At 37.0% G+C, this 27,896-nt stretch overlaps 1 protein-coding gene and 1 pseudogene across 1 annotated transcript in view; one reads left to right on the top strand and one right to left on the bottom strand.

The window, feature by feature from the left end:
- LOC135716445 (PP2C-like domain-containing protein CG9801) overlaps nucleotides 1-27,896 on the top strand; it is an 82,536-nt gene that overhangs the window by 14,883 nt on the left and 39,757 nt on the right. The window lies entirely within an intron of this gene.
- LOC135716443 (uncharacterized) lies at nucleotides 86-24,510 on the bottom strand (annotated as a pseudogene).

The following is a 27,896-nucleotide window of genomic DNA, read 5'->3' as shown; positions in this document are numbered from 1 at the left end:
TTGTTTCTTCTAGGAACCATTCTCTGATGACTGTGTTGGGGAAGCAGCATATGCATGTACGTAATTTGTGCATTTGTTTGTTATTTCAAAGCTTTTGGACAATGCTTGAAATTTACCACTTTTTCAATAGTTTCAATTAGAAAATCAACAGTCAAAAGCATTGTTATCGATGCGTAGAAATGTTTCTGATCGATTTATGATATTTTTTTTTGAAATTGGTCCAGGGGCAGCTAAGTAATTAACGTTCAAAATCTTTCATAATTTCATTTGTCGGTTTTCATAAAGTGTACCCCCATCTTCCCGAAAGACGTAGTCCTACGTCAAAACACTAGTTAACTGTACTGAGGTCGAAAACCAACTGAACCTGATTTATTGAATTCTATTAATCAGCTGAGTAAGCTAAATTTAAAGAGGGAACGTGGTCGCCGTGTTGCTGTTGCAAAGGCGACAAAACTGCTGAGGTGTCTTCCGTCGTTGGCGGGTTCAAGGGTTGGTGACATCGTTGGCTGCCGGATGGCCATTTGCCGATGTAGGAATATGTCTTGCTCGTTACTGTGCTACCTTTGAGTTGCTGGGGAAGAATTGCTGATGTTTGGACTTGGGTGCGGAGTAGTGATCGTGCTGGCTGCTATGCCGATTGTTGAGTCTTAGTCGTCGTCATCGGCGTTGTCGTTGTTGTTGTTGGTATGGATGATGACGATGATGACGATAATAGAGATGTACCAATGAAGTGATTGGTTGCTGTTGTTGCTGATGGATGACGGTGATGATGATAATAGAGATGCACCGATGAAGCGGTTGGTTGTGGTTCAAGAGGGTTCGTTCTTAACTACTCCCCCTTTTGAAGACAAATCGTCCCGATTCGCTGAGATACTTCTGGTTTCGAGCGGTCCTAATGGTTTAGACTCCTTGGATGTTCCAATGTGAAAAGAAATTTGTTTGCACCTCCTTGAAATCCAGAAAAGGCCTGTAACGATACTTAAAAGGATACAGATTGTCGACATACTTAGTGATGTGTTTGTCCGGATTTTGTGTTCCTTTGTCAATGTTTCGATGTAGTGCCTGTTTCTTACGTGGATTTCATCGATGTTACAAACTTCCAGGGTATTTTCGTTAATGTGCAAACCATCCAGAGGCATTACAAATGTCGGCTCTGACTTATAGGCTTCGACGTTGTTGTATTTGGTGCCATTTATAAAGATGCTGCAGTTGTGAAACTCGATCAAATATGTACCGGATATGTTTCGTTTGGTTGGACCACAATTCGAATCTATTTCGATGTCCTGAGTGTTTGTAGTTACGATATGATTGTCCGTGATTCTTCTGATCTCCGTAGGCTGAAGGCATTTTACGGTCGGTACAGTTTCCTGATAGTCCTCTCAGCAAATTTGAGTAGCACGAGTCTTCGGTGGCATCTATGAGGTTGTTGATGTTACACAGTCTCGTCTTCTCGATGTTTAGGCATTGCTCCTTGATGAAGTACGTCTTGTTACCATAATGCAAAGCAACACTGGCACCACTGGAATCAAAATTTTATCTGATATTGGAAGAGGTTCTAGTAAAAATTCGGTGGATGTATAGTTTTCTAATCTTGGAATTGAAACTATAAATATTATTTTGGAATTGTTATAATATGCTGATAAATCAAGAAACCCGTAGATTTGCTCTATGCTGTGTGGTCTAATATTTTGCTGTTCTAGAATATTTGAAACAAATCCTAAATCCTAAATGAAACAAATAAAGAAAATAGAGAAAGAGTTAGAATTTGAAAAACTATTTCCTGATACGGCGAAGTTTTTCTTTGTGTAATCGTTTTTTGGTATCTCTGTATGTGCGTCTTTTGTTACATTTAACTTGTATTTGCTGAAAACGGTCTTTAGTTTTAGATTTAGTTCCTTGAATGTTATTGTATACCATTTCGCCGCGTTGTAGAGTCGGTGGTTTTTCTCTACTGCTGTTGTGGTGCTTGTTTTGTTGGTCCTGTGTTTCCTTGAGTTTGGTGCTGCTTCATCGTATAATTTGTCCCTTAGCTGGATCATGTTATCCATATTCAGAGGTTGCTCTTATCCACTTTTGATTCCGTAAAAGATTTCGTGGGGTTTAAGGTTGGTAGCTGTATGGATACTATTATTATAAATAGTGCATGCAATTAGAAATTTTTCTTTGTTTGATAATTGTCTGTATTTATGTTTGTTGGAATTGAAAATTTCAGTTATGGTGGAATGAAATCTTTCTACTATTCCATTCATTTGGCTATGGTTTGAAGGGGTGAAGTACTGCTGTATATTCAAATCTGAAAGCAATCCTCTTACTTCTATAGATTTTATGGCAGGTTCGTTGTCAGAGACTATCATTGACAGGGTGCCATACAGGGTGATGTATTTGAGAATCGCCTTGCGAACGTCAGGAATGGATCTAGACTTTATTGGAAGCAAGGTGCCAAATCTAGAGAATTTGTCAACCATGGAAAGGAAAATGTTAGGTTGGGCGATATAAATATCTATATGAATAATTTCGAGGGGGTTGTTTGGGGATCGGCGTTTCTCCGAGTTTAATTCTATAGGGCTTCCTTTCGTACGTTGCCCTATTACACATTTCGTGTAATAGGGCAACGTGAGTTTCTTCTATTATTGAGTTTTGTTCCTCTGGTAAATCGATTAAAAGCTTTTGAGAAATATAAATTTTAAATGTCTTACATCGACTGAAATAATTTTTGAAGACAATCTGTAAAGATTGTATTACAGATTCTGGGCATAAAATACAATTAAATCTTCTCGGGTCCATGTATTCCTTAAAAAATCGAATCAGTGATGTAACACCGAAAGTAACTTTCGTTATTGTTCGCCGATTCACTCGAGGAAATATTTCCTCATACGTTTCGGATTCATTAGGATCGATTTTCAATATTATTTGGTTGCGAAAAAGGGTAATAATAAATTCGGAATCATCAGTGTCAGCTGAATGTACTGTAGCCCCGTATGAGTCAGAATCATCTTCATTCAAGTTCAGTTTGTGAGATATTCTTGATAGAGCATCGGCGGTAACATTTTGTTTGCCGGGTCTATGTTTTATTTCGAAATCGTATTCTAAAAGTTGTAGACGCCATTTTACGAGCTTTGTGTTTGGATTTTGAGGTTTAGCGTGTATGTTAGCGGTTGATGGTCAGTGTACAACGTAAGACGTTTACCAAAAAGATAGGGTCTGAAATATTGTGTTGACCACACGATTGCCAATAGCTCTTTTTCTATGGCTGAATATCGTTCCTCTGTTTTTGTTAATGTTCGGGACGCATACCTACCGGCCTATCTTGTCCTATAGGGGTAAGAGGGGCATAGTGAGCATCCCGTGCATCAGCTTGGACTTCCGGCCGTTCGGAACAAATTGGTTCGTGGTAGGATCAATATCATAATGATATTGAATCTACTGCCAGTTGATTTGTTTCATGCAGCTGGAGATCTAGAGCCAAACTGCGGGATGCTCACTACACACTTAGTCTAGATTACCGAAGTCAGTAAAATTTTACTGGGTTTTTGAATTGCGGATCACCCAGTAATCACCACAGCATTAATTTTCGTTACCGAACTATCAGTTAAGTCAAATTGTCAAAAACTACTGAACGTTTGGTAATCCATTCGATTTGCATTCGGCTATATTAACTGTTAAGTCCAGTTATTTGCTTTGCATTTAACTGACAAGGCAGTTATTTTTTCTTAGTAAATACCGTGTAAGCCAGTTAAAAACAGTTTTGGTTAGTGCTGGGAGATAATAATAATTTCAATTAAAAAACTTTTAATTGCACAGAAGAAAACACGTTTGTTGAATTATACAGGGTGTTTGGTTCCGGGTTTTACATATTTTCAGGGTAGATAGGGCTCCTAAAGTTATGAAAAAATCCGCATGAAACATAGGGTCGGAAATGACTGCTAAGTGAGTTATTCAACATTTTATGTTTTTTTGTATTGCCAACTTTGATTTGTGCCTTTGGTAGTAACCTTGTAGGCTTTATGGTTTCTTCGTAATTATTGATTTAAAACAGCGATAAAAACTTGTGACGTTTTCTTAAAATGCGCTATAGTCACCCTATTCGTTCGTACATTCGGCTGTTGCAGTGGACTACGCACATGAAAATTTGGTAGAATATTATTGTAAATGTTCAACTACATTCTTAACTTTCGATTACCGCACATCTCCTGCGCCGAAAGAAAACATAACTGCGGAGATGTTTCGCGGTATCGAATATTGCTCAGTCTCAGCAGAAAGCACAACGAGAGACACCGAATCGGCGAATTCTGAGAGCGGAAGGGAGAGAAGTAGGTAGTGGTAATAAGTCGATGTCCTTTTTATTTCATAGCACTCGCAGCTCAGCTGCGGTGCTGTTTCGATAGAGGGGTGTGGAGCTCCGCTGCTTCTGTATACGCACTTAGATTTTTTTACAGGAGTTAGTATTTTTACTGGATTTTTGGATTACTGACTCGGTAAAAATTCAAATGACTGTTATTCGTAAAGGTTGGATAAAATCGATTATTTTTATTTTTCATCATTACACGGGGTTAACAGAAGTTAGTCTGTAAATTTTCGTAACACATTTTCTCAACTTTGAATTTTTCACAGATTTTTTAAATTTTACCGAAGAGTCCTTGTCACCCATGAAGATGGGTAATTAGGGATGAACCATTAATTATGTCACGCAAATTTGGCCCATTTTCAACCACCCCTCCCCCCTTTGTCACATTTTTTGTATGGACCTTAATTTTTTTTTGTATGGCTCGTCACAGTTTTCAAAACCCCCCTCCCTCCCCCTAAATGTGTGACATAGTTAATGGACGACCCCTTATGGTGTTTTGTATCATTCTCCCAGTTCTAGTGACCAGCGTTTTGTTGATGTTTTAGAGAACTGGCTCGGGACATTCCTTGATTGTAGTAAATTAAATATATTGGCTGGTGATTTTAATATTAATTGGCGTGATAACCATAATTCGAATCATTTGAAGGGTTTAGCTGAGTTTTTTTCAATTTAAAGCAAACGGTTAATGAACATACGCGTATTTCCAGGCACAGTAGAACTTTAATTGACCACGTTTATTCCAATTTTGATTCCATTTGTTCAGTTACGGATACTGATTTGAAAATAACCGGTCATGAGACCTTAGTGATTATTGTCTTAGACCATGTTAACGATAACGATAATTTTGTAAAATGGAAGTGCTGGAGGAAATATTCGAAGCAAGCTGTATCGAATCTTGTTGAGAGGAGCGTGGATTTTTCATTCGCGGCCGGTAACTTAGATGAATCTACAGCTGTTTTTAATAACGCTTTTAAAACGTGTACCAATCAACTAGTTGAGCAAAAGTTTGTTTCTTTGAAAAACTCGAACAGCTGGTACAATTTGGATCTTTTGCGTCTTAAACAGAAAAAGGACAAATGGTACAAAAAGTTTTGTAGATCAAATAATGAAAATCATGGGAATAGGTACACAATCGTGCGTAATAAATATTCACAATCGATAAAGAAAACCTCGTTGTGAATATGTTTAAAGGAAGATTGATCAGCATCAAAACAACAGCAAAGAGTTATGGAAAATTTTGAAATCTTTATTAAAGCCTAGTAATTGCAAACCGCGGTCCATAACTTTTAATGGCACATTAGAACAGTCAGAACAAGTAACTGCAGATAAGTTTAATGATTATTTTGTAGACAGTGTTTCACTGATTAATCAATCCATTGAATTGGTCGATGAACCTGACGAAATAAAACAGCAGTTGTAGATTGGAAGTTTTTCACCCAATTACATTAGATGAACTAAGAGTTATTTGTTTTTCATTAGGAAAATCGGCTGGAGTAGATAATGTTAATGCTAGAGTTATTCAAGATTGCTTTCATGTCATTGGTTACATCTTGCTGGACCTTATTAATGAATCATTGCAAACTGAACATGTGCCACAAATTTGGAAGGAATACTTAGTGGTTCCTATTCAAAAAGTTGGTGGCACGATTAAAGCCGACGAGTTTCGTCCTATCAACATGTTGCACATATTAGAGAAAATTATAGAACTTGTTGTTAAAGGCCAGCTGTTGGAGTATTTAAATAGTAATAGTTTGTTGATACCAGAACAATCGGGATATCGGGAAGGTCATTCTTGTAAAACCGCGTTGAATTTGATATTAGCGAAGTGGAAAAATAACTTGGAGTGTAAAGATACGATTGTTGCTGTTTTTTTGGATCTAAAACGCGCTTTTGAAACAATTTCTAGGCCCTTATTGTTAAGATAAATCAAGCGCATTGGAATTACGAGTACTGCATATAAATGGTTTGAAAGCTATTTGTCTGACAGAACTCAACGGACTGTTTTTAATGATTCTGTTTCCAGTCCCGTGGGTAATAACCTTGGAGTGCCCCAGGGAAGTGTATTCGGGCCCCTGTTATGTATTATGTATATTAATGACTTGCGACGTGTTTTACGATTTTGCGACATTAATCTTTTTGCAGATGATACTGTGTTATTCGTTGCAGTTAAGGATTTAGATGATGCCGTTTTACACTTGAATGAAGATTTGCGTTCTCTAAGTAGATGGTTGAAGTATAATCAATTGAAATTGAATACAAGTAAAACTAAATTTATAGTAATTTCGTGGAATCGAGAAAATGAGAACGTCTATGTTGTAATTGATGATGAGACTATTGATCGGGTTCGCGAGATTAAATATCTTGGTGTGATTATTGATGACAAACTTAAGTTCAACTCTCACATTGACAATGTCATCAAGAAAATTGCCAAGAAGTATGGAATTCTATGTCGACTGAAAAACGATTTAACTATTGCCAGTAAAATACAGCTAGGGTAAACGCTCCTATAGTTGCGGTACGTTAGAAGCGTTAGGTTCCTATAGTTGTGTTTGGATATTCCGTTCCGAGATGTAATAGATTCACTTCCTCAACTTTGATGCTAGACGCCTTGCAATGGTCTTCGGTGAAGCAACGAATTTTATATTTGACTATGGTGTTCATTTTTAAAGTAGTTAACGGTTTGCTGCCTCGATATTTGTGTGATCGAATTGAAAGAGGACGTGACTTTAGAAACGCGGTTGAAATAAGAACACCACATTTCTTGATTTCATGACAAATTATGTATCTTGACGAAGTTATCTCTAACGGATTATTTTATATGGATAGCTGTCATAACGACTTTTTAATCATTATTGTAGTACTGCAAAAACTATTTCTGTTCGCCACGAGGGTGATGATGGATTTTTAATATTTGATTTAATATTAGTAGATTTAAAAAAAAAAGTAGCGTACAAAGGATTGAGCCTCGCGCGCGTATTACGGATATAGAGGACTGAATTTAAAATAAAAAAAAAATACAATTTTGAAGCTAATTTGGAAGATACCTTGAGTTAGTAGTAAGTTTTCTGCCAAATGTTGGGGGTTCGTGAGCATTCCTGACATTGCTGAAAATTATGATAGCATCAGATTGCGGGGTTACTAGTGTAATAGGATGCCTTTTTGATTATTATAATACTTATGAATATTTTAGATGGACAAAAAGGCGAACTAAGAGGTGGACGCCTGAGCTTTTCCACATTTATATCGCTGGGAATCGAGGGAATTCATATCTGTAACTGTAACCAGTTCAATTTTGTTTGCATATTGTCATATCTTAAATATAAATCGTCCAGTTCAAACCTTTGTAGGGGTAAGAGGTGGGACCATCAAAATAAAGACAACAAACCAACATGCATGAATTTTTCGGATTTTTCCTGAATTTTCCGGACTTTTCCTGAAATTTTCCTAAATGCCCTGAAGTATGCAAACATTCCCTGAATTCTCCAAGAAGTTCGCGGAACTTTCGAGAAAAGAAAGCTCAGCGAACTTAAAAAACATTCTGAGAACTTTAGTGATGAATGACACATTTCAGGGATATTCTGTAAAATTAAAAAAAACTTAGTAAACTTAAGGAAAATTTTGATAACTTCAGAGCAGATCTGCCAATTTTAGAATAATTTTGAGAAACCAAACTTCAGGAAAATTTTGAGACCATCAGAAGATTAGCAAACTTTAACAATGCTCTGAGAAGGTCAGAAAAGATTAGGGAGCTTCAAGAAAATTCAGAGAATTTTAGGTAAAACCATTAAACTTCACGAATGTTTGTGAGTTTCAAACAGGATCAGTAAATCAGGAAATCAAAATTTAGCGAACTCCGAAAAATTCCGAGATTGCTGACTAAGGGAATTTTCAAAAAGTTCAGAACTTTTCGGAAGTTCTCAGACCTTTCAGAAATTCTGAAGTTGTGGAGCAGTTGATGGCAAGCTTGTCAACATACAATGTCCGCCTAATAGTGGTTCCATATTCTATAATTATAAAAAGCAACATAATGGAAATGGCTCTAATATTGGGCCCATCGCTGAAAATCTGCTATTTATCAATTGTATCTAGATGAACACGTCATTGGGACGGTACTAATGGATATTTAGGTCACTATTGAAAATTTAGTCGATTCCTGAATTTATGTATGGGTCCAAATTAGGGGCATTTAGGCCGGCATTACATCAATTTCCCTTAGTATCAATTTTATGATGCCCATCATACATTTTTGGCAGTTGACGTTGGTGCATACGGCAGAAATAGTGATGGCAGTGTCTTTGCATCTTGGGAGTTTGGCAGGCGTTTTCTGAACGATACCTTAAATTTGCAGCATGGTTGCCGAATTCGAATGTTGTAATTCCTCACTATTTAGTAGGAGTTGCAACATTTCCTTTAGAACACAACCTAATGCGGCCATACCCTGGCAAGCATATTCCACCGATCCGAGAAAATTATAATAAGCGCCTTTCGCGTGCTTGTTAGACACTCGAGAACACTTTCGGTATTATGGTTACACGTTGGAGAGTATTAAAAACACTTTAATCGTGGAGACGCGAAAAGCTCTAAACATTGTATCTAAGTATTTAGTAGTTGTTCTACACAACTTTTTGTTGACTGAAAATAATGATGCGTACTGTTCACCAACTTTCACTATTAACATAAATTCAGAGGGTTAAAATATCACTCAAGGAGGTTGGAGAAATAATAACCAACCCCTTGAAAAGATGTCCGGTCTGTACAGGGGCAATAACAGTACAGACAAGGCTTTTGAAATAAGATACCTTTTGAGTGAGTACGGATTCACTCATCCGAACACTAGATAAGAAGACAAGTTTAAGTCCACTAATTTATTTTAAATCTTCCGGCACAAACGCTTATTTTGATCGCGTATGGGGACCATTCAAATTAGTATCGCATTTGGTCTCATATATTTGTGTCTAATATTTGATTCTACTAGTCGACCAGACACTGAAGACGATCTTACAGTTGAGATTTAAACATGCTTATCTGTCGAAGGATTTTCAATAAATTAGTGGAATTGAATGGTATAATAAGGGGAAGTGCATGTAATTTGGGCTGATACATAAATTCAGCAATCGACAAAATTTTCAGTAGCGGCCAAAAATATCCATTAGTACCGTCCCAATGACAGGTTCATCTACATAAAATTTACAATTAGCAGATTTTTAGCGATGGGCCCAATCTTAGATCCATAGGCCAACATAAGAGTCATTTCCCCTACTTACCCGGATGTCAATCCATTCATAGATATTCCATTGCTACTCTGATGTCCATGTTCAAATCAACGACCAGCATATCTGCAACCTACAACACCAGAACTAACCGGCATCTCCCATGTGCTTCATGGGTTTCACAAGAATATTTAATGAGCCTTCGTCTATTTTTATCTGTCACTATTATATGACGTTGGTCTTATCTGGCGAACTACTAAATTTATTCAGGATTTTATAATAACATCATTGGCAGAGGGAACAAGGACCATAAGATGAAAACAGGTACATTCACCTTATTAAACACGTGAAGGACGAACTTTAAAACGCCAGATCTCAACTATGTGAGCTGGAACTTTCCACAATCAAGATTGTAGATAAAACTTAAATTTGCCCCCATCCAAACTATTATTCGTGTGCCAACAAAACCTAATGTAATGATTCAACCTATGGTGCATGCCTTAAAATGACAGCTACCTGAATGACCCAAAGAGTTGTGATGTGAGATGTGATCAAATTGAAGTGCTTTCTATCCCCTTGATTTTTGTAAAAATAGCTACCAGAAATTATGAAAAGTCATCATGATTTAGTGTTTTTGAAATGAGAGGTCCGTTCTGGTTCTTAAAGCGTTAAATATAATTGTTGCTGTTGTTCAAATTGCCAGATATGCTTTTTGAACGGGAACAGGAATAGCAGTGATTTACAAAATATTATATAATTCCAATCGTTCACTCTTGAGCATTATCGTACAGCGTGAATGGAAGGAAGCCTTGCAAATCGGAAAAAGCCGCTCGAGCATGGACGTTCAACTTAAAGCTCATGTTATAACTAACTGTCATGACGATTGAAAAAAAACATATAGGGGAAATGGCTCTGATGTTGGCCTATGGTTCTAAGATTTGGCCCATCCTTCAGAGTATTTTCTAGGTTAGCCATGAACAATTCACATAAAAATGGAAAAAGCGGCTTGCCCATAGGAGCACCTTTGGCTTGTTTATAATTTATAATTATCCTCCATACAAAGACGAGTAAGCTTGAGATATGACTGTTGTGAATCAGTCCGCATCGTGCTCTCTTGCCGTGCGGATCTATTTGCTTTTTGCTGAAGGAATTGTTACTACTACCTAAAGCTACAACAAATTTAAACAGCACTTTTCAGTGCTCAACCTGTAAAATTTCTACCTTTTTCAACTCTTATTCCTCTTCGATCCTTGTTTGGACCCTACCCGAGGTAATCCTTCTTGGATATCGATTTGGATAAAAATTTACTGCCGCCATGGCGCCTAAGCGCAAAAGAAAGGGGCAAACTCTTGATCCCCCTTCTGGTGAAATTAATTTGAGTAACCAATTTGATGAGCTCACGGATGATGAGAATGATCCATCATTCAAGAAAAATTCTAGTAAACTTTCCCGGCTTAATGCCAAGAAGGAAAAGATTCCCCCTATTGTGATAACAATTTCCGATGGAACTTTTGAACTTCGTGAAAGTTAAGTTTTCACTACAAATTGGACGTCGAGGTGAATGCCGTGTATTGGCTGAAACCTTGGACGGATTTAAATGTCTTCTCAAGTGTCTTACTGAGAAGCAGCACCAATTTTTTACTTACGGCACCAAAACTGAACGTGTGTTCAAGGTTGTCATGAAAGGACTGCCCAGTGGTGAATCCCTGGATCAGATCAAAGATGAACTGGCAAAATTACTTGGAGTTGTGCCACTCCAAGTAATCAAAATGAAAATTAAAACCCGTCCTGGCGATTCGCGCAACGGGATTTCTAATGATTTTTATTTAGTTCACTTCAAGTCTAGTGAACTAAACAACCTTAAGGCCTAAGAAAAAGCTAGTCTTATGCTCCATGTCCGAGTGAAGTGGGAACACTTCAGGAAGACTGGAGGAAATTTCCAAACCTATTATTTAAATTCAACGGAGCCAAAAATTGCTACATGCCAACTAAATGCATAAATTGTGGTGGTTCCTCTCAAGCAAAGGACGACTGTCCTGTGAAGGAAGGTCATAAGAAATTTAAATGTTCAAATTGTGGTGAAAACCACAAATCCATTTTTTTGACAATGTAAGACTCGCAAAGCGATTCTACAATCTCATTCTAAGCGGCAGGTAGGAAACGCTCCACGTTCCCGACCAGGTACAAATTCCTCTGCTGTTAACAACGGTCAGCGAGGAACAAATTGTACATTCGTACCCATAGGCACAAATATCACCCCTGCTTCAAATTTTTCATCTATACCTACTCCGCTCGCTACTAACAATGTTCAGCGAGTTAATGGAGCTACCTATGCTGCTATTGCAACGGGTAGAAATAAAAAATACTAACCAACGTAATTCTAACGGAAATTTTGACAATTTTGACTCAGGAAGCATTACTGCCCCTAAAATGAAATTTTTACTGAAATCATTAATTGACATGATTTCTGATATGCTTAAATCTAACTCCATGTTTGATGCTATTTAAACTGGAGTAAAATTTTCAAACAATATTGTCATGACTTTAAAATTCAGTAATGGATTTTAAAGCATTAAACATTTTAAATTGGAATGCTCGATCTCTTAAAGAAAATGAAGACGAGCTATTTAACTTTTTGAGATTTCATAACGTGCATATTGCCGTTATAACTGAAACGTTTCTTAAACCTGACCATAAGGTCAATTTCATTTATAGAAATGATCGTCTTGATGGACCCTGTGGTGGCGTTGCCATCATTGTTCATAGACGAATCAAACATAACATTCTTTCTTCATTTGAAACCAAAGTTTTTGAAACTTTGGGAGTTTCTATTGAAACAAAATTTAGACAACTTAAGTTTATAGCTGCCTATTTGCCATTCCAATGCGTAGGCCAGCAAAAAACATTTCTCCAAACCTTTGATAATGCGGGTAACTTTGATAGTATAATATAAAGAATAAATTTACTCGCTGTGCTTTTTCCAAATAAAAACATTGGTTCCATATTGTAGCTTAGGGTATTTCCGTTGATATGGTATATAGTTTATATATAGTATGTGTTACATATTTAACAAAAATATTAAATAACCATTGTCTTATTTTTCACTTTTTTGAAATAGCACTCAAACCATAAATTATGAAATGTATTTCCGATACAGCCATCACAAATTCAATATTCTTATTGCTTATGAAGTTTTCTGATTATATACTCATTCAAAGTTTCATATTTAAAGAACTAAATTGTTTAAGTTTCACTGATTTTTTTCTACATTCATCGAGCATTATCAAAGTAACCCCATATCAAAATACTGAAGTTCGGTCACAAAACTAAAAAAATAGTGCAAATGCTTTAATTTTCGTTCTACATATTACTAACGAATTAGGTCTTATATACTCAGTACTTGTTTTAAAAATATAAAATTTGAAAAACAGCCATTTTTGTAAAAAATATTTAGAATATACTTTAAAAAAGTAACTTATGTTACCCCGTTTTACGGTACATAAGATCAGATTCAGTCAGGTTGCTGCGATGAGCAACGTCTTTGTGTAGTGTTAAAGAAGAAAGTTCGAAAACACATGACCTTGATTATGCATGGAGTGTGTTCTTTTGTGGATGCGAGCTAGAAGAGCGTTATCAGTGATTGCGGTGGTTCAAGGAACATTAAATAAAGCATTTTCGAAAACATGACGCTGCAAAGTCACTAGGACAATCGGGTGAGACCTTTTCATTTTATCTATTTAGATTCCATTTGTGTCACTGATTTATAAAATGCTCTATATTGACAAATAGAGCTTCCAAATCATTCACCCTCCCACTAACACAACTCTTTCCGTCCTGTGACACCTATGAAGGTAGTATGGGTTCCCTGCACCTTCTTAAGTAGATGTTGAATTAACTTTCCCTCCCGTCCCCTGCGATTGTAAGGATGTGGCCAGGTGTCTAATGCGATGCTTGTTTTGTAGATTTTATGTTTGTGTGGGGAAAATCACAAATACCAAGTGATATTTTCTGCGTCAACACACGATATTTTCTGCAAAACGTATTAGTTGACCATTAAACAGCCACCCACGATTTGTACAATCGCATATGCTATGCTATGCTATGCTATGCTATGCAATGCTATAAGATCAGATTCAGTCATATTGTCAAAACAAAATATTGGACCATAACAAAAAAAAAGTAACAGCCAATTGTTGCCAATATTCATGAGCTTCCTCACATTCAGCCAATGACTATCGGAATTACTATGGAGCGAGTAAACCTGTGGATGGTGATGAATGTTTGTCTGCGATGATACTAGAGCTACTGCTACTTTTGGATTCTGGAGTACTCATAAATAACCACCGGATTTCATTGAAAATTCGAGCATTTATAAAAAGCGTTGAAAACTTAAACGGGAAACATAGATTAAATACACTGCCAAGGGGAAATATTCTCCAGATACGAGAGCCATGGTGTTTCCATGGTAATGCGGAAATTACTCAATGCATGACGAACTGGATCGATGACTAAAAAGTTAAATGGAGTGTCAAAGAATAGAAAGAAATTTCAGCAAAGCTCATTGTAAATATTGAGGTTTCCAAGTGAAATTCATCGTCGTATGCGCTCATTGGACCACATATCTCTTTGGATGGGTTTGGAATACATAATTTCTCACAACTGCTCAAATATCACCTACCTTCCAGATATAAAGAGCACTTCACGCCAACCAACCAAACCCTAATTTGTACTCATTGGTATTTCTCTGGGAACCATGTTTGTTGCAAATTAAAATAGTTCATTACGAATCACATTAATGTACAGTTGTACACTGAAGTCTTTTTTTACACGGTTTTTTTTACGCGGTTTTTTTTACACGGTTTTTTTTACACGGTTTTCCATGATTTACACGGTACGTTTTTAACGATTTCTCGACAACGATACAACCTATCGACTTGATTCCAATCACATTATCCGTTTCAAGCTATTTGTAATCGAATGGCATACTTAAAAAAAAAAAATCACAATTTTTGGTGTAAATACAGAAATTTTTAAAATATGTCTATATGGACCATATCATGCTTTAATTACAAATGGCATCAAAATCCGATTTTTTAAAAACATTTAAGCATGCGAAAAATCAAAATCTCGTAGGTTTTTTTTACACGGTTTTTTTTTTACACGGACCGTATCCCCCGTGTAAAAAAAGACCTGAGTGTAATTATATATGATAATTAGTCATATATAATGCAGAACAAGATTGTATAATGCAATCTGCACTGCTCTAAGCAGTTTCAGCTAGAGAAGGAATGATATCATATAATACACCAGATTGAATTATATTTAATCACGTCATCATAATTTGAAATTTATTGCTCCGAATATACGTGCTCATTTGCCAACGAGGATCGCAGCAGGACTACGGAGCTAAAGATCTTTGGTTCGAAACTAGGTATTGCAGGTAATATTGACTTTAAGCTAGTGATAGGATTTAATTTCTGGCATTTCTTAAGAAACTCTATGTCTTTCCTTAAACCTACGATGGAAGGAATCCCTCACTTATAAGTTTGCCAAATGGCTAGTAAAGGAATTTCAAAATATGCCTAAACCCTTTACCACTCGCTCAGTTATAACAACACACAGGAATTCGTAAATCAACTTAAGGCATCAGGAGAGATTCTGGAAGATGAAGCTATGGTTTCATATGATGTCACAGCAGTTTTTCCGAGTGAACCAGTAAAGGAAGCCATCAGCCTTTTAGAGGACTGGGTACTGAAGCAACGTGAGGATTCTACTTGGAAAAACAAGGCCCGGCTTACTCGTCTTTGTATGGAGGAAAATTATTTCATCCTCAGAGGAAATTTTTATAAACAAACCAAAGGTGCTCCTATGGGCAATCCGCTTTCTCCATTTTTATGTGAATTGTTCATGGCTAACCTAGAAAATACTCTGAAGGATAGGAATTTGTTGCCCAAGTGTTGGTATAGGTACGTAGATGAAATTTTTAGCATGGTCAAAAGGGAAGATTTATCAAAAACTTTGGAGGCCATCAGCAACGTTCACAAGGACATCAAATTTACTCACGAATTAGAGAGAGACGGAAAACTCCCCTCATTAGATCTTCTCATCGTCAGGGAAACGTCCTCGTTCAATTTCGAAATCTATAGGAAACCAACAAATACAAAGAGAGTAACACCAAGCACTTTAAACCATTCTCATCAACACATAATGGCCGCTTTTCACTACATGGTTCACAGGATGCAAACTCTTTCTCTTAGCGATAGGAAAGGAAATAGATCACATTTTTGAAATCGCTAGACTTAATGGGTATCAATAAAAAAACAATTCAAGCAGTAATCGATAAAATAACAAGGAATCATTTTAGGCGTATTTCGACAACTCTTACACCAGTAACTGAGGGTTTAAAACGGGAAGCGGTGAGTTTCGACAAAAACATTACATTGATTTCGAAGTTTAGAAGTTTTGGCCTAGATTTAGTATTCAGCAGCAGGACAAATCAGCTGAAGTGACTGTTAGGATCAACAAAAGATTCAATAAATGTCTTAAGGAAAGCCGGAGTCTACAAAATCTCTTGTCCAGATTGCAATCAAATCTACATTGGTCAGACGAAAAGGACTTTGGAAACAAGTTTAGGGAACGCATCGCAGAGGTAAAAAAGGCTAACAAAGAGATGGATAAAGGACTTCATTATGAATTTAAATCCAAGGTTGCAGACCATATCTTTACAAAGGGGCACAATTTGACAAAGGATAACATTAATATCCTGCGGAGTGTATCTTCACCTTGGAAACTAGACCTAGCAGAAAGTTTAGAAATATTTAAACATAATCCATCAACATTGCTTAATAGAAATCAAGGAAACGGATACTCGAGACTCTTTAGCATGCTAGCTAAAACCATCTACCTGTTGGAGACTAAATTTAGGTACCTGGTTAAGTAAATTGTGAAATGGCAGTGGATACCTGCTGTTTTTTAGTACCTATTGATTAACATATAATTCGTAGATAAAAGATGGGTTCTTCAGTGGTTGGTTGATTGCCTTTATTAAGGAGATTTTCAGCAAGACGCTGGTTCATCTCCGGCGATTCTTTAGTGGTGTTGAGTACGTGGTTGATGAAGTCTGCAAGTAGTAGACGAAATACGCTGTCAAAAGATAAGCAATTATAACGGAATTTAAAGGAAATAAACCAACAAACTCAAAGCGCTTTATATTTTTTTACTACTAGAAGCTACCGGACTGGAAAAAGAATGTGTTTTAGTTGAATTGATTTTAATTTAATTAAACTAAAAAAAAATCATTTCAAATTTTATTCTCTGCTGTTTGTAAGACTTTTTTGGTCGTTTGATAATTCCATACTATCCTTCAACAATGTACCCCTCTAATCTCGGGTAAGCTGCGAGTATTCGGCCCAACTCCTACTAGGCCTAGATATAAGAACCAAAATTCATATATATGGAGATTTTAACAAGAATACTGTTAATTTTATACAAGATAGGGATAATGATTCTCTGCTGTTACCAATTGTAGGTGAAAAAGATACTTTGCAAATCATCTTTGATATAAGCAGCCACTTAGGATTTCATCAAATTAATCATGTTCGTAACCAGCTCAATTCCTATTTGGATCTTATGTTTACTAATTGTACAAAAGATTTTTGTATTGTAGAAGCAGCAGTTCCATATTGGAAGAATGAAAAATTTCATATGGCTATTGAATACTCAGTGTTCACAGACTCGCATCGGTCACGCCCAAGCGTTGTTGAATTTGAATTAGTTTATGATTTTTATAATGCAAATGTTCCTGAATTTCACAGCAGACTGAATAACATAAATTGGCAAAACCTTTTAAAAAATGAAAACGACATGGACAAGACTGTTGACATATTTTATACTAACTTATTCAATATCATTGAAGTATTCGTTCTTAAAATTTTTGGAAGAAATCATTTTTAGTCCCAATATTTAAATCTGGAAAACGGTCAGACATTAAAAGCTATAGAGGTATTGCAATTATGTCATGCATTCCTAAAATGTTTGAAGCAATTGTTAACCAGAAAATATTTTACCAGGTTAAGCATCGCATTTCAAATAATCAACATGGTTTTTTAAAGGTCGATCAACGTCTACTAATCTGTTGGAATTTGTAAACTTTTCTATTGAAGCAATGGATAAAGGTAATACCGTTGAAACCTTATACACTGACTTAAGTAAGGTCTTTGACAGAGTAGACATTCCCTTACTTCTTTTTAAATTAAAACGTTTAGGTATGACAAGCACACTTTTAAAATGGATTGGATCATACTTGACAGAAAGAATGCAGATGGTCCGCTTTAAAGAAAAAATGTCCTCGCCAGTTAATGTTACCTCGAGAGTTCCACAGAGATCTCATTTAGGTCCTTTATTATTTATTTTATTTGTGGATGACTGTACATGGAAATCTTTAACAATAATGATTTGCTACATTTTAAAAATGAAATTGATGTTTTCTAAAATTGGTGCGTTAAAAGTCTGCTGGATATTAATGTTAAAAAATGCAATAATATATCTTATTCCAGAAAACACACTAATCTAGATTTTACATGTACTCTAGGAAACCAGCTGGTTGTAAGGTGCGATAAAATTAGGGACTTAGGAGTAATTCTTGACTCAAAGTTGACATTTGTAGATCATGTGAATACCAAAATTCACAAAGCAAATAATATGTCGGGATTCATAAAAAGATTTAGCTATAATTTTAAAGACCCATATACCATCAAAACACTTTATATAGCTTACGTGAGATCAATTCTCGAATATTGCAGTGTGGTTTGGGCTCTATACCATGAAACTTTTATAAATCGTATAGAATCAGTTCAAAAACAGTTTTTGTTATTTGCTCTTAGGAACCTAGGTTGGACCTCTTTTCCCCTTCCTTCTTATGAGTCCCGTTGCATGTTGATAAACATTGAAAAACTTAAGAAACAAAGATAAATTTCCATGATTTCCTTTGTTAATGATCGCCTTTGATTTCTTTTGTTAATGATCACAACGCGTAAATTCAGAAAAAATATTAGCTAGCTTAATTTTTTTCGTGCCATCACGCATGTTAAGAACTTGAAATGTATTTCAACTGTATCTCACAGAACGAATTATGGTAAAAATGGACCAATCAGTAGAATGATGCGAGAGTATAATAATTATTGTAAGCGTATTGATCTAACGATGTCTAAAGATACAGTAAGGAGAACACTAACTGCTAGGTTTTCATCTCGTTGAGTTTTAAACAATTTTTATTTCTTAGATTTTTGTGTGTGCAGTCTACATTTATTGCAAATTTCAAATAAAACGTATGTTTTAAAATAGCATGTAAGGCAACAGCACTATTGTAAAACGGTCTACACTGATGACGACAAATAAATAAAATAAATAAATAAATAAGTAAATTTTGTCAAAAACTACGAGCAATAAATTATTGGCTCCGTAAAGCTAACGCGACTGAGCCTTCCAAATAAACGAACTATATAAAAAAAATTCCGTACCATGGCCATTTCAGCAATTTTAGTAACAAAACAACGAAAAGCGCTTAATGCGTCTAACTTATATTGTATTTGCGGTTATATTTCAACACAACTGGCTGTTCGTCTGTCATAGATATTAATGTTCCCCAACGAGAGAAAATATTTGATCATTAGTTTTTCATATATTTGAATGTGCCGAAAATTAACCAATAATATGTTTGCGAGCCAATTACCGTCTTCACGTGAAACGTAAAAATTATATTTTCTTCAGTGCATTGCAAGCATTTACAAATAATTTACGGGTTTCATGAACTTATACTCAATAAATTAGTCTTTCAGAAGAGGTTTGAAGTATCTAAATAACAAAAAAAAATATTTTTTTTTAGAAAATATGGTATGGAGAGTGTTCAATCCGCCCGGGTGTTCATATTGTCCGTAGTTCACCTACTTTGAATTACCCTACAATGAAGTGATATAACCAGCTATTAGGTACTTACACATGTCTCATAAGATGATTCTTAAGAAAACAGAGTGACTCGTAATGCGGCCAATATTCTGAAGGATCTATTGCTCCAGGCCCAGAACGGGTTAGTTCGTCAATATTTTTTGATTCTTTGGCGTAATTTTAGCATTTTATTACCGAATTTACTGAAAATAATCATAATAATGATAAAAATGATTCTATAACATTCTCCCGAATGTCATCTACCCGAAAAAATCATATGATTGAAACACTTGCCAAATGACATATTGAAGACTGGTAAAGGTAAAATTAATATGATTCCTACTATTTTTCAATGCTGTTATTTTACATTATAATTTAGATTTAGAAGTTAGTGTTACGAAGTACGATGGGAGTTCAATTCGTTTGTTTTAAATTACAAAGATTTAATTTTCTTTAAAATTCGCTTGATATAATCAATGAATGTCCCCTTCATGAGATGATTCGTAGCTTAAAAATTCCAATGAGTATATTCACCCTTATTAATCTCACATGCTGTACTGTTGAGTTATAGGAATCTCAGTATAGCGCGGTGGATGGTGTAATCCCCCGCAATTTCTTTTATTTTTTCAAAAAGAAAAGCATGTGATAATAAGAAGTGTGAATACTTCCCTCCACTTGGCTAGTTTTTGCACCTTGCTGTTGGTGGGCGGGCTTAATTTCATGCTAGTGGAGTGTTGGAGACGGTGGGTTTATGGTCGGCGTTGTTGGGTCATGCCGCGATAGAATGGCGTCATGGGCAGGCAATGGGGATTACTAAGCTTTCCCTCTCTGATAAACCACTGCATGAAAGAACCAAAGATCTAGTCTAGCAGTGATAGTACCACACTTGTTACTCCTTTAATTGAGAGCCGCGTCGTAGTACGCTTACGTATAGCCACTGAAGTTGGGTGTGATACTGGCGGGTTTTGAAGCAAATCACTCTTATTTTATTTATTTTTACGCAGATAGATTCATTTGGGTTTGCAAGGGAATTATACTATTGAAATATTTCAGAAAGTGCCCAACAGTGCTCCTTCTATTTGCGTGACAAGCTTTCATTGTTGTTTTCATTGAAGTATTACTCAGGAAACAATGTTAAACATCATTTTTGTACATGGTATTGTAACTAATCTTATATGTGCTTCATTTTGATTTGGGATAAGTGTTTGAACTATGGCTCGGGATTTCCACTGTGGTGTGATTCTATTGTTACATACCCATATGTATTTTTGTGGTGCCACATAGTGGAAACGTGAGAGCGTAATTGGAACATTTACCCTAAACAATATACAATTTAAAATTAGCTTGGAAACTAACTTCAAAGTGAAGCATTTTAGTCACTTGAAGGTGTCACCTGGGACGAACAAAGATATAATTAATATATGTCAAAGCCAGAAGTGCTTGAAACACGTTAAATTGTAGTTTAAAAGCATGGGTTATGATTGTGTAGGTAGATTAGAGATTTCAGTTATTTATTAAATAAACTTCAATTAGATTATTCAGAAAGTTAATTAACATAAGAGATAGGACGCGGGGGGTCCGCTTAGAGAGGCGACTAGCCTTTGAAGTTTTATAATAAATCTTCCTATTTAGTGTATTTGTTAATTACAGACAATGTCAATAGCGAAAGTCATATCTTCAACCAGGCGCTTACGAACAAGTGAAGTTTTAGGAAAGATGTGTTAAATATGTTGGTAGGTTTGAAATAAGAATTAGGATTGTTGTGCTTTAGTTTTCGGTAAGGTATGATGTGTCAATAAAGCCCTTTTGAGCAAATTTTCAAACATCAAATTGATTGAGTGACATTGCGTTGCGAAAATTGACAAGTCATACATCTAACATAGTAGTAGTAGCAGTGTCGCATAATCTTATCACAATTGCTGCAAATAGTGCTGGAGGGGCCGGCAGGGCTGAATACGGATCAAAACTAACAAAACTACTAACACTAAAATGATCCCGGAACTAACACTTATCCATTGCACTTTTAGTTATATATTAGTTTTATTTTTCTACTAAGTCATCTATGCTTCTTTCTATTGTTTGGATCAAGTACAACTAATACTAATCTACCTTTATGTATGTTTTACACCCTTTTAACCCATTATCTTTATGAATGGCAAATCATATGACGTGAGACACGTACAAGCTGGAACTCAAAGAATTACTTCGAACAGGATATCAAACAAATTCAGGACCAATCCAAATGAGACCAGAAACCAACAAGGCATCGGGGAGTTATATACTCGGAGAGGTATTTGATAAATAATCAAAAAGTGGTAGTTAAATCATACTGGAAGCCAAGGATCATGAGAGGTAATTGTCAATAATTCATTTAATTAGTAGAAATCTCGATAACTTTTTCAAGAGAGCGTATCGGCATTTGTAGGCGGTGCGTTTGGTCGTCGATTTGGCTTAACTGGTGGCTCGCCCGCGCGGGCTGGCACTATCATCAGATAGGGAATTTTCCTCTACCTGATAAGCGTGTGCGAGCTGCCGGTTGCGCCGGATCGACGATCGGATGCATTGTTTGCAGAGAGCTGGTGCTTCCATTTGAAAAGTAATCGAGAAATAACCTGTAATTGATATTACTATTTTAAATATCAATGAAATTAGTCATGGCAGAGTAACAGAACGAGTTTAAAAACAGATGGGGAAGGACAATAGACACAAGTTGACACAATAAACAAGACAAGTGGGGGTTAATACACAAGACAAAATGACAAAATAAGAAGACAAGACTGGGACAAAAATCAACCTTTTAAAAAAAACAAGAATGCGCAATTATATTATCAAAACTATTTGGATCAGCACAAAAACAACAGTGACCAAACGGGCACCATAGCCTAGGAACGTCTGTGTGTTGATTTAAAATTGAGGCTCATAGAAGCAAAATTTATCAATAAAAGGGGTCCAGTGTAGAGTTTCAAGTTGCTGCCACTGTGATTACCACAAAAAAAAAGATAATAAGAAGTGTGAATACTTATTGGAATTTCTCAGTATCTACGAACCATTCCTTGAAGAAGGTGCCTCGGGAGACGCTAGCAACTTAAACCTCACCCCTTTGTAATTCACTCCAACGCAATAAATTTAGAATTTATCTCTGAATTTATATCTGAAATTCGTGGCACCAATTTATAAATCACATCTCGCTCAGAGCGTGAAAAAAATTATAATGCAAAATAACAGCATGTAATGAAAAAAGGAGTCAAATTTTACCATCATATTCTATATAAAATTTTATTTGTCATAACATGATTTTTTTTCGGGTTGATGGAATGCAGATTTTTGTTACATTCGGAAGAATGTCTTTCCGGTGTATGTCTTGATTGATTGCGGTAGCTCTTGGCCTCCTTGTCATACAATATTGTGTTTTCTTTTACAAAACTGATGATCGCCTCGTTACTAGACCTGTGCGCCGCCGCACCACGCCGCCGCGCCACGCCGCCGCGCCACGCCGCCGCCGCCGATGAAATTTAGCCGGCGCGCCGCCGCAGTAAAATGGCTCACGACGCCGAATAAATTTATGTCACGCCGATGCAAATTCCGTAACATCTTTTCGGTAAAATTCATCTTGAACGCACGCTCATTCGTTGCTATCAAAAATTGAGTGAAAATCCACTCATTTTAATTAAAACCAGATCTACTCTAAATTGAGTAACACAGCCAGAACTGTTATTTCTTCTCATTCCCATAAATAAATAAAATTTGGAAATGAGTCAAAAATACACAAATGGGCAAACATTTCGTTTCCTTTTTTTTTTTCTTTGGGATTAATAAACCAAAAACTATATCAAGCATTTTATTTTATAGCAAACATAATGCAAAACAATTACCTCTCAATACAAATGATTTGTTTTCCGTCGATCTTGTTTTCCGTGCTGAGCACCAATGCCACCGACGCCAGGGAGGCAGCTTCCACACCTGGACCCTACATATCGACCCATCAACTCATGAACCGGGAACAAACGGCTTTACTTCCCTTGCGAAGGAAGACGTGATCAGAGATGGTATGCCTCAGAACATACCGGCGGCGCCGACTGGGATTGAACCCAGGCCTGCTGGGGTGAGAGGAAATCACGTGCTCAAAGCTGACTCCATGCTATCCGCTCAAATGTTGCATCAACTATTATGTAATCTCTGGGAAACTGCGACTTTTCCAGCCGACTGGATGCAGGGCGTCTTAGTGAAGGTCCCAAAGAAGGGCGAACTGACTGTGTGCGACAATTGGCGAGGCATCATGTTACTGTGTATTGTTCTCAAAGTTCTGTGCACAGTTATCCTGAATCGGATACTGGAGAAGATCGACGCGACTCTCTGGCGGTAGCAGGCAGGATTCTGATGATCTTGTGTGGACCATATTGTCAGGTTCCGTATCATCCTGGAGCAGGTCAATGAATTCCAAGAGTCCCTTTATTTGGTATTCATTGACTACGAAAATGATTTCGACCGACACAATCACGAGAATCTGTGGGGCGCCCTGAGATGCAAGGGAGTCCCGAATAAAATCGTCAACCTCATCGAAGCGCAGTATCAGCATAGAGGTAACGCTAAGACCACTGGGTCCCGAAGAAAATCATTATTATGATTGTTATCTGTGATGTTATCTGTCAAACTTTCATAGCGAATCAAAACAAACATAGTGTAGTAATAGAATTTCAACTAGAATAGGGTACGTTAATCGTTTGCTTGGGACCAATAGGCTACTAAAGTGGTGAGCCAATTTAAAATCGTTAGTTTCGTATTGATTGTTGGTATCAGGCTTTCACGTGTAGAGTTCTGCATAACGGAGCCTTGTCTGACCCTATCCGGGTAGTCGCTGGTGTGAGACAAGGATGTATACTATCACCGCTACTGTTCCTCATCGTAATCGACGATGAGATCGTGGTGGGTGCAATTGACCGTGTACCGAACCGTGGGCTTCTTTGGCAACCTATCAGCATGGAGCATCTCAACGACTTCGATTTGGCTGATCATGTTGCTCTACTAGCACAATGGCGCTTTGATATATAGAATAAGCTCAATGACCTAGGCGAACGCTCCTCTGCGGCGGGTCTCACCATCAACGTCAACAAGTCCAAATCGTTGGATGTCAACACGGGCTGGAAGGGTTGCCGGTAGCGGGGCAAACATTGGAGAAGGTCGAAAGATTCCAATATCTTGGCAGCCAAATAGCGTCGGACGGTGGGACCAAGAGTGTCATAGGTGCACGAATCAAGAAGGCTAGGGCTGCCTTTTCGAGTTTACGAAACGTATGGAGATCAAACCAGATAATTCCGAATTTTCAACACGAACGTGAAATCTGTGTTGTTATACACCAGTGAGACGTGGTGTGTATCAGCGGAGAACACTCAGAAGCTGCAGGTCTTTATCAACCGATGCCTGCGGTATACAATTCGTGCCTGAAGGCCTCACAACTTGATCTCGAATGCCGAGCTTCATCCTCGATGTCATCTGAAGCCGATAGCAACAGAAATTCGAGACCGAAAGTGGAGGTGGGTCGGCCATACACTTCGACAAGGCGGAAACGAAATCTGAAAGCAAGTGCTGGATTGGAATCCGGCAGGACATCGCAGCAGAGGCAGACCAAGGGGCGGCGGAGCCTCAACAAGGAAATAAAGCAAGTCGATAGGAATCTGACCTGGGCCCAGGTCAAGACAAAAGCGAGCAGCCGCCCAGGATGGAAATCTTTCGCGTTGACCCTTTGCACCTCCGGTGGTGTACAGGACCCTTAAGTAAGTATCCTTGGTTGGCAGCCTTGGTTCGCAAGGTTTTGTGTGTGCCCACCACCAGCACGCCAAGTGAACGAGTTTTTAAACACAGCTGGGCTGACCGTATCTGCATGTCGGTCAGGCATCCACCCTAACAATGTGGATAAAACAATCTCCATTCATGACAATTACAGTATTTGCAAAAATATAGTTTTGCAGTAAGCAGTGGCTGTTAGGTAATGCAACAGATTGCTATTATGGAGCAAATTTTCATTACGTCGAAAGTAACAAAGGTACACACTTAGATTATTTTACCAAAATCTGTGAAATTTTACCGAAATCTCAACAGCTGAACGTTCGGTAAAAAGTTCGGTGATTTTTCACAGATTTCCTGTAATTTTTCACAGGTATTCGGTGAAAAATTACAGGAAATCTGTGAAAAATCACCAAACTGTCTACCGAACGTTCAGCTGTTGAGATTTTGGTAAAATTTCACAGATTTCAGTGAATAATCTTAGTGTGTAAACAAAATCGAGCTATCAGTGTCAATCGATGCTCCTGCTATTACATTATATACTGTCCGAATATAGGATCACATCCCATTTTTAAATTTATTTTTCAGTCAAATTGCTTTTTGACGTAATCACCTTCCGATCAAAATAGTTTTCGATGTAACTTAAGTCACCCGATTTCTATGGAGATGCCGTTTGCCTTAAGTAACAACGCTGAGAAACCTGTGAAAAGTGTACGTTCGTCGTTTCGCTTTCTCATTATTAAAGTGAATAAATCGAACTGTTTGTGCTAAGATGATGTCGGTGGTCCTAAAATGATGAATGGGCTGCTGTAAGGAGACGTCATTGATAATCCTCCCAAATATCCTGGTAAATACACTTTGACTTACGTAACAATAGTGGCCACCAAACGACGTATAATAACTTTTGTCTCAAAAACCAGTATTTTTTTAGCATGAAAGCTAGCGATTTGCATTTGTATGATTAAAACCCTGCTAAATATGTTAAAAATTGCTATCACTATGAGATTATATGTGTTTAATTGGAAATAGGAATAACTTTTCGGTCATCAAAACAAAACTTTATTTTTCTCGGATCGGTGTGAATGTTACTTACGACATAATGAAAATTTACTCTTGAATACTATCCACCCCTATATAACGTACTTTTCTTATACTTAACAAAAGGCTTGTAACACTTTGCCGTATGACTCCACCCCCTGCAATTTTAACAAGCACTTGACATACTTTCATAAACAAATTCCGCATGCACGGCCAATGAAAACACTCAAAATTGAGTAAGAGTTGTTCATATTTGAGTTTAGACTCAAATTCGTGAAAACGTAGGTCACTCATAGAATGAGTCAATTTCCTCACACTTTTCCGAGGAAAACTTCTCGAATACGAGGAAAACTGATTGTGGTTTTAGTTTGTCTACTAGTACACTTGTTACCTGTGTATAATTTTCTTAAATTTTCCCCATATTCGAGAAGATTTCCCCGGGAAAGTGTTGGAAAATTTACTCATACTATGAGTGACCTAAGTTTTAGCGATTTTGAGTAATCTGATCTCAAATGTGGGTAGCATTTTTTGTCGATGTGCGATTGGTTTGGGAAGTATTTTTTTTTTCTAAATCATTAAAAATAAACTCACGCCGACCAACGCCGCCACGCCGCCGCCGCCGGCAGAAAACAACATATCACGCCGCCGCTGAAAATATTTTGATCGGCGCACAGGTCTACTCGTTACATTCTGCGTTGATCTCGTCGTTTGATGTTGTCAAATTAAAGATTTGTATTGGTGAGATAAGATTTTTTTTACAACTCATATTATGAATACATTGAATATTTTGGGTGTATCGAAATAACTGGAGAATATTTTTAATGCAATTTGGCTGTTTGAAACTGGAATATAACAATGATTTTTTCGAGTTCCAGGAATTGGTTTCACTTGGTGTTGAGGATTCCGTGGTCATCATCTTCCAAAAGGTCGAATATATGTCGCTTAATCCCATCCATGATTTCTTTGATTATCTGTTGAGGATAACACGCACTTCTCAGCCTCTTTATCGTAATCGTAATATCCATGATGCCTTTTTTTTCCTCTGTTCGGGACCTAACACCACTGCGACCAGTAAATTGATCTATTGTAGTATATCCCGTGTCCTTAGTTTAGTACATGTCGTATTACTCCATCACTATTGAGAAATGATGAAGTATTCGATTTTTTTTACAGTTGTCATTCTTGCATTTATCGCAAGGATCCGAGTCTAATTGAAAGGTCCCGCTATTTATACCCTTCGGAGTGTTGAAACACCCTCCAAAGGCGCGCCCCTTTGTCACTCAAAATTAGATTCCTTTGCAACAAAATTAAGGAATGATACCGATAATGACCATGCCTTAGAACCCTAGTCTTAATTTCTTCAAACTAGGGAACAACGAATAGAAGATTAAGAATCACATAGATGAAGACTAACTAACTCATTTTTTCCTTGTTTCAAGATCATCCTCGGTGGACAAAGCCGAGTCTTGTTACTATCGACAAGGCATAAACAGTAAAAAGGACTAAGATGTGTTCCTTGGATTACTGAAAAATCCTGTTTCACTATTTGAAGTAGTCAGGACTAGGAATCGGTGGTAGAT

Source organism: Ochlerotatus camptorhynchus, unplaced genomic scaffold (assembly GCF_037179485.1).
Source record: "Ochlerotatus camptorhynchus isolate MF236.1 unplaced genomic scaffold, CSIRO-AGI_Acam_v1.1 ptg001251l, whole genome shotgun sequence".
Lineage (NCBI taxonomy): Eukaryota > Metazoa > Arthropoda > Insecta > Diptera > Culicidae > Ochlerotatus > Ochlerotatus camptorhynchus.
Note: the sequence above shows the minus strand (reverse complement) of the source record. Positions and strands in the feature narration are given on the sequence as shown.